Source organism: Melanerpes formicivorus, unplaced genomic scaffold (assembly GCF_026170545.1).
Source record: "Melanerpes formicivorus ecotype bairdi unplaced genomic scaffold, bMelFor1.0.p_v2 SCAF_32, whole genome shotgun sequence".
NCBI lineage: Eukaryota > Metazoa > Chordata > Aves > Piciformes > Picidae > Melanerpes > Melanerpes formicivorus.
In genome coordinates this window covers 6,754,371-6,762,710 of record NW_027142384.1, presented here as the reverse complement: position 1 = coordinate 6,762,710, position 8,340 = coordinate 6,754,371, and the positions used below count along the sequence as shown (strand labels likewise).

The following is an 8,340-nucleotide window of genomic DNA, read 5'->3' as shown; positions in this document are numbered from 1 at the left end:
AAGGCCTTCTCAGATGTGATCTTTAAAAGTACCTCAAGAAGACAATTTTGGCATTTGTGCTCTGGGAAGGGCAATGGTCAACGTACAGAATATGCTGCTCTGAAGCTTCCTTCACTGGTTGCTGATAGAGATGTTTTCCTTCAGACTGGCCACATCCAATGCCCCTGGCATGTAATGACATATCAGACTCTCCACAGCCAAATTTCTAGGTTGTAAAGTACTTCACAGTGAGAATTGTTCTGTCAATGCATTGAATTTTCACAACGTTGCTATTAGCAACATTGTTTAGCTTGAGGGCAAACAAACAAAAAAGAGAAACAATTCTGTTGAATTTACTTGGAAGCTACCAACACTGCATTTACCAAGTAGTTTGCAAACTCCTGGTTTTTTTTGTGTGACTGGTGTTACACGGCTACGATGATCAAAAGTGCGACGTGCGTTTTTTCTGCACAGATAGCCGAGAAGCAGCAGAGTGCCGCACCCTTTCTGCGTGTGGGCAGAAAGTTACTTATCTTGCAACCCACATCGTTAAACAGTTCTCCAAAACTATGAGACTATCAAGACCTGAGAACCCCAGAGATCTCCAGCTACCAAAAATACACATTTTGCTAGGTGTTGTATCCACACTAGGAACTTCTAGTAAAGGGGAGTAAAATGTGGGAAAGGTAAGAAATAGTAGTACAGTCTTTAGAGGCTGTCTGCTTAAAGTCTTGCATCACAATGTGAGTATTTTCTATGAGGTTAAATGACAGTGGTGAAAATCGCTCCACAGGCAGCCTGTAGCGCAAGGGTAGCACAATAAATCTGTGCATGTGATGATATTGAGATGTCTAGCCACCATGAATGGGAAAATGATCAGAGTATCCAGTCTGATAAATGTGTAAGATACCAGTTATGATCACTGTATCTTCAAGAGAAAATTAAAAGGACTGAGAAGGATGAAAGGACAAAGGATGAACTTTATAGTCCTGGCACTCACTTGTATGTCTGTTCTCTGTAAAAGCAATGCAAATTTTACTGTTATTGTAGGGTATTCTTTTCAGCTCAGAGACACAACAGTTCAGATGCTCTAGAACGGACTTTACCATATACTCTAGAATGGACTTTAACCCACTGAGCTCAGTTTAAAGACAGAAAAAGTAGACAGCTCAGGGCTAATATGTCTTCATTCTCTTCTGTAGAACATCAAAATCCCAGTGGCGTGCATTTTTCTGGCAGCGATTACTGCACAACAGTGAAATAATTTTAAGCCAAATACATTAGTAAACCTAAATAATATATTTTGTCATTCAGACTATTCCTTCCTAGTAACAGTGAATGATCCTCTAAAGATTATAGTGGATTATCTTTTGCATTATTACTATAATCTTGCTAGAAATCCTGCAGTTCCTGAGTTGCGAGTGGTGAGGAAGTGGGAATTGGGTAGTGGTAATTAAGTTGTTAATAGTGAAAACATAGGAAGCTAAAGTTATGAAACCATAACTAAGAGAGAAAGGGTGACTGGATCTGGAAGTATATCCAACCTGAAGATCAGCACCACTGACAAGAAAAATAAGCTACTGACTTCTGGGATTGGCAATCAGAAAACTCTGCTTTGGTGTGGCTTAGCTCCTGATTATTATCAGGTGCAGTTTAAACAGGGGACGATCCTATGTTCATCAACAAAGCTATCCGATGACCTGCATGCTATTCTGAGAAGTTCAGAAAAGCTCAGCCTTCAGGAAACCACACAGGTTAAGTAGACAAGTCACTAAAGAATCTATATTCTCGGTGCCACCCAAAAAAAGAGCCATTTCTGATGATGTTCACAGCTTACCCCACATCCTGTTTTAAGACTGAGCACCTGTGCAAACTATGGGGGTTTATTTTTAACCAGCTAGCTCCGATTAACCTATCAAACCCGTAACTTTTTCCACCCCAATGAAACTTGCAGTATCTCAGGGGTTGCCTAAAAAAAAAGCATCCAGAAGTATGCAAAGTCTCAGGTGACTCTTTGTGTGCCATATGCTTCAAATCTACAGGGTTTGGGGTTTGGTACTGACCTTGGTGTTTCATCTACAGCTATTGCAGGACACGGTCCTGTTGTCAGGGGTTGTAGTTTCCATATCCACAGTTCATCGATGTGGACTATACAAAATATAACATCTTGGAGCACTGTCTTATTTATTCATTCTGGGAAAGCAGAAAGAAATAAAGACCTCATAGCTCTGTGAGCAACTTCATAATGTGTCACCTTATTTCTAGCAGCTGTCAATAGTAGAGAGTCAAGGAGACATAAGGGAAAATGAAAACTACAGCCGCTGGATGCGCTTTCCATACACATGCTATTGTCCCAGAGAAAACAAAGATTTTTTTTTTGACTGATCCCAACTCTCCAGGGTCCCACAAGTAAACAGTTCCCAGAAGTCTCCCTTGGACAGTTTAATTTAATTTAATGTGAACTTTTGGCAGATTCTACAGCTTCTCAGATGCCAAAATAATTTGCCAATAGCAGTTTCTATCAATTCCGTGTGAATAATTTCTCATAATTTCTTTACATTGGCAAGCAAGTAACACCTTCCAGTCTGTCCTCCCTGTTCTCAGGTTGACATTGATGGATCAGAGCTGCAAACTAGCACTACATGATGACATTTTCTCTCTTTATCCTGCTGGTACTCAGTTTCCAAAAATCCTTGGGAAGAAATAACTGGGTGAAAGAAATAGTGTTTCAGCCTGTCTTTTGTTCCAGTCTCTGGTAAGCCTTCTATTGGTTCTATCCAGACTTTAGTATCTTGACCTGAATGCCTGCAGCAGACTCAAGGCAGAATGGTGGCCATCTATGAGTTAAGAGGTATTTAAAGAAAGGTCAGCATAGCAGCTGTAGGAGTGCTGGTTCTCCCTGTGCACTGGCACTTGGGCTGATAAAAAAACTCTGGGAACAAAGACAGAGGACTCTATGGCCATTTATTTTCTTACCCTCTGTAGCAACACACCCTCCTGACTTGTTCTACAAGGCTTTTTTGTCCCTCAAAATTCCTGGAGAGAGCTTCTGCTCCGTGTTTGTCTGCATTCCATGTTTGAAGAGTAATGGGAAGAGAACATGTGCAAGCACATATGTAGAAACAGGTTTTCTACATTGGCTGTTTCACAAGGAATCTGGCCTTGGTCACCAAATTGACCAGTCTGAGCAGCACTGAAGTTTGACTCCTGGTCAGTTATGAAAATGCAACAGGGTGTAAGGTAACAGCAAAGGGATGTGAAAAACTGAACTTCAATCACCATAAAGCTGAGGTTTTTCAGCTGGTTGCAATTTTAAATTAAGTTACTTCCTCATTCAGAACGAGGATACACCCAGTAGTGAGTACAAAACAAACTTGTTTTCAATATTACTCTCTTCCTTTCACTTTTCAGACTCTCCAGGCTGACTCCATTGTCCCCGCTAGGGTTGCTGTGTCCTTGTCTAGGAGCGACAGGACTTATTTTTGGCAGTTGTTTCTACTAACTGGCTGGCTTCATAAGGAACAAAGATGCTATCACCAAACTGCAATAAGATCTCAGCATTAGTTTCCTCACATCATAAGGTGGTAATGAACAGGGCTCTTCTTAGTTTTCTATTTTTTTTTTTCCCAATTGGCTGAGTTATTACTTATATGAAACCAGCCTTATTTTAAGTTTGTTCAGTGAAAGGCACAGGAACAAACATTAGCCGATGCCCTACGATGACCTTTCTAGCAGCTGTTGTACAAGTAGGTCCTGAAAACATTTCTCTGCAAATGTCTGTCTTTCTCTTCAGATCAGAACTGCTTTCCATGGATAATTTAGAATTGGATTGTGCCCAGCCTCACACAAGGCTGAAGATATTTTTCAAGGAACCTTTCTTCTTCTGTGTCCCTGGGCACAAGGTGGAATAATCCCACATATGGAAACAGATGATCAAGATTTATACAGAGGATCTGGATTCTCAACTCCAACCCATGTCTTAGGTATCTTTGAAGTATCACTTGAATCTACACTGCTTGTGCATGTGTGGTGTCCTGCATTCATTGCATTGCATACCTAGGAGAATAAGCCTCATTGCATCCTCTGAAATCATTGGATAATTCTAAAGTTCAGTAATACCATAGATCAGGAATGCACAACCAAAGGTTTCTCAATGTGTCTGAGCTCTACAAATATTTCTGTGGACTATTTTGGAAGATTCTGGAATACTTTGGAGATGAATTGCATTTCTATTGGTATGTCTGTGTGTTAACAAGGAATAACACTTTAAAATGTCAAGCTTTTACTTCCAGGTTTGATTTAATTGACCATCATTCTATACGTATACCTTAAGATGGATGCTACCCACTCTGACTTTCAGGAGTTGGCAGAGCTTAACAGGACATCTACTATCATCTTCTAGGACATGTAAGAGTGTTTGTTTGCTTTACATATATTTTGTGTTTTGGGATGGAAGAAAAATGAGGGTGCAAGTTGGTTTATCTCAACAAAGTGTATCAACCATGCTATAGACCTTGTTGGGATTTTCCCTGACCTGAGTTATTCTTCTCACTCTGTGAACTGGGAGCATAAGACTTAGTAAAGGCCTGTGATTTGTGTATGTATTACTTTCCCTTTAATTTTCTCTCACTCCTTCCTCATACTCCCTTTAACAGAATGATTTTAGAGAGCTTTCATTGTAGGAGCAGAATTAGAATCTGTATAGAAAAATGAACTAAACCATACATAGTTCTTTGTGGCACATTGAAGATCCATTCCTTGATGGAAAACAGATGGTTTGGTATTTTTCCCAACAGTAAAAAATTCCCACTTTTCACCCTAGGGACACAAGGTACTGACTTTTAATATTGTTACTCATCCGTCTAACATAAATGGTTTAAGAACAAGAGGCCTATAGGATTGCACTCCTAATTAAATTCTTAGAGCTCTCTCAACTTGTCTTTTCCCTGTGAACCCTGCCTGTATGCAAAACATGAAGGTCTGTATTGATGAAGGTTTTCTTGATGCTTGTGTGGTTTTTCTTGGCACTTAAAAATGACAAAGTCCTAAGGGAACTCTCATGTCTTGTTCTTGGATCCAACACTTGTGATTCTGGAGCTTAACCCAAACTGAAAATTGTATAGGCAGGATTCCCAGCTGTTGAATATTGATATCTCTTTACTGACTCCTGCAGAGAAGTGCTGATTTCCATCAGTGGAGGATATGTGCATGGCTCTGTAGATCTCAGGGTGCCCATCTGTTTAGCAGCCAGCAAGGCCTGTTCTCATCAGTGATATCAGCCTACAGTATTTGAATTCTGACTCGTCCATCAGTGTCCCCAGGGTGATGAGTCTGACAGAGGAGAGATTCAGTGGCTGCAGACTGTTTGTTTTAATATAGTTTTGGTTTTCTTTGCTTAGCTCCTATTGACACAATTAGAGTTTGAATTACCTCTCATCTTCCAGGTCAGCAATGAGTGATAAAAGCAAAGGGAAGAAGATTATTTGCTGGCTTTCTTCTCTGGGCTTTCATGGGGAAGAAATGTAAGGTTTTAATTTCCAGACCTGCTTACAGGATGCTCATAATTTTTACAAACCACAAGTTTTGACTATCCTTGTAGGTTCCCCTTCTACCCAGAAAAAAGATGAACATGAAAGTAAAGCTGAAGAATGTAATCAAAATGGGATTTATGTCCTGAGATATCTTTAAATGTCCTTGTAGCATTTAAAGTTGAAATTATCTTTGTTATTTGTGCCAAGCTGTATCATTTCTTTGGCATATCCTGTCCTATGAAATGGGAAGTGGTTTCGAAGACTTCCTTTTATAGGGTCTCTCTTTAAAATAGTTTGGGGTATTTTATTTCTTCCTTAACTGTGATAAGAGAATCTAAACTCTGTTTACATTCTTCATCTCTCTGATTTTTTATCTTCAAGTGAAACTCTGTTTTTCTTTGAAAGGTAAAAATGTGATCCTTAGATGAGAATAATATTTTGCTAAGACATCTGATCAGACAATATTTTACTGCCAGTAAATCAAAGGAAAGTATAAACTCTGCACTTAGCCGAAAATGATTCATAGCTCTCAAGCTGCAGTTGAAGAAAAACTTACTGCAGCAAAGTGGAATCAACTAAAACAGAAATAAGGATTTTGGCAGAAAATCAGGATGCAGTACAATAAGCAGTGTGTTCCTATCTCTCAGGACATGATGCAAAGAAAACAAAAGGAGAGCAGGAGACGAGTGGGGAAGTGGAGGAAATAACTTCAGGCAATGAGATGTAGGACATGATATTTCTTTCTGTAACAACATAAAGCACTTTTATTAGCCTAGCATAATGATTTCAACATTGGGAAAATGAACAAGGATAGGACAATTATAGAAGGAGATTCTTACCTGAAGCTGCTCTTTTAGGAAGCAAGGCTATCAAATAAGTCCAAGACCCACATGGAGAATGTCCTTCCTGGAAGAGAGCTCTGAAATGATATAAAGTTAACAAAACTCACTCTGACACCAACAGCAAATCTGCTGCCTGCTTAACCTCCTTCCAGTCCCCAGTAGGAATTACTTTCTTACAGCAAGTAGGTTACAACAACTGCCAAAGCCACATTTTGAGTCTTGGATTCTCTAATCAAAACTCCAATTGACTCTTCCTAGCTCTCTTGCATCAAATGCATCCCAGCAATGAGCTCAGTCTGAAGTCCTGATGAGCCAGAGTTCACAGTGGCTCATTCTGCTGTGAGAAGTGGCTGAGAAGAGTTGTTCAGGCAGGGACCACTTCTACCACTGAGAAATACTTAGAGTGAAATGAGAGCAGCTCATATATATCACCCAGTTACCTCCAGAAAACGTCTGAGATGAGGAGAAAACCAAGAATGCTAATGAAGAAAAACTTGCAGGGACAGAGATTAATGGAGATAAAGCAGAGGATGAAGTGTGGAGGAGTATGAAGAAGTGTTTATGCCATGGATAGGGGACAGAACTGTGAGTACATATGCCTGCATGTGTGGCAATTAATTTGAAAGGAAAGTGTCAACCTTCTGAAGAAGGACTCATGCAGAAAGAATTGGCAAGTAAAGCATAAAAGGGAAATAAGAAAGGTAGATTATTCAGAGGAAGGAAGCTGAAAAACATGAGCCCACTCATCAATGGGAATTGGAAATGGAGATAAAAAGGAAGAAGTGGCTCAAAAAAATAAGATGTGCTAAATAAGGAAGACTGAGGTGTATCAGCAACAGATTTTGGTTCCATTAAGGCATATTATTTCTTCACACATTATTCCTTGCTGACAGCTGTCTAGTATCACAGAGGATTTCAGACCACTGGGATGAGGGAAACATATGGGAGATGATGACACAAAAGTAACACACATGAGAATTGAGTCAAGTGACTGAATCACTCTTATGACTCCACAAAAGCACAAACAGAACATGTAGGGTAGGTAATCAAGTCGATGACACAAATATTTGTCAAATCCTCCATGGTATCATAATTTTCAAGCTTGTATGTCACAAACTCAGGATAATTCAGATACTAGGATGGAACTGGTGTCCCCAAGGAGTGAACAATTGAATGGAAAAGTGTGTAGCAGAATGAGTGGAAGATATGTTGCACTATTTTCAGGAGTCATATTTACATGTTCCTTGAGAATAAGAGAGAAAGGAAAACTGCAGTAGGTTCACAGTAAGGGAAAAGAAAGGTTTTACTATATTTCTTTCTGTTCTTTCAGAAGAATAAGGTCTTTCAGGAAAACCAAAGATGACCTGTTCCCCTGAAGAATAAGAAGGAAGAGAACAACAGTTTATTTAGACCTCCCCACTTTCTTTTCCCATTCTTTTTGGACCTGGTTGAAGGGATTTCATACCTGGATGCATGAAGAAGAGCCATGAAGTTTCTCTGGTGTTGAGACATGGATTCAGTCATCAAAAGGTCTTTTCCAGTGTAAACAATTCTGTGATTCTATTAAACACTTTTGTTGCTCAGCAGCAACATTTTTGTCTGAGTTCAAGTCTTATGTATCAAAAGTTTTATCATCATCCACACTTGACCTTGGGTCAAAGAGCATGGGAAAACACAGGTGCTACAATATTACTTGGACTCTGTGAAGTTTGAAGTAAAGGCTATAATTTGCATACTCTCTAACTTTCTTAGTGCCATTAAAAGGATATAAAAAGCTAGAAACGTCCTCTGTATGTAGCAGCAAAGGTTAGGTTTCAATTAGGGATTTTCACCTGCGTGTTTCAGTGAGTCTTTGAGAAAGGGTACATCTAATTTAGTTGCCTTTCCAAAATATCCTAAGCTTTGCAATTCAGAGTGCCTAGAGAATCATAGAATCATTGAATCAACAAGGTTGGAAAAAACCTCAAAGATCATTTGAGTCCAACCTG

The 8,340-nt window shown here is 39.4% G+C and overlaps 1 long non-coding RNA gene across 2 annotated transcripts; it reads left to right on the top strand.

The window, feature by feature from the left end:
• Positions 1–3,420: 3,420 nt before the first annotated feature.
• On the top strand, positions 3,421–7,938 carry LOC137449688 (uncharacterized). Of its 2 annotated transcripts, XR_010989449.1 has the most exons (4): positions 3,421–3,560; positions 3,773–3,962; positions 4,272–4,386; positions 7,683–7,938. It is a non-coding gene; the product is annotated as an uncharacterized lncRNA (long non-coding RNA). The 2 variants fall into 2 exon arrangements; XR_010989450.1 differs by lacking the exon at positions 3,773–3,962 and having other exon boundaries at positions 3,421–3,725.
• The last annotated feature ends 402 nt before the right edge of the window (positions 7,939–8,340 follow it).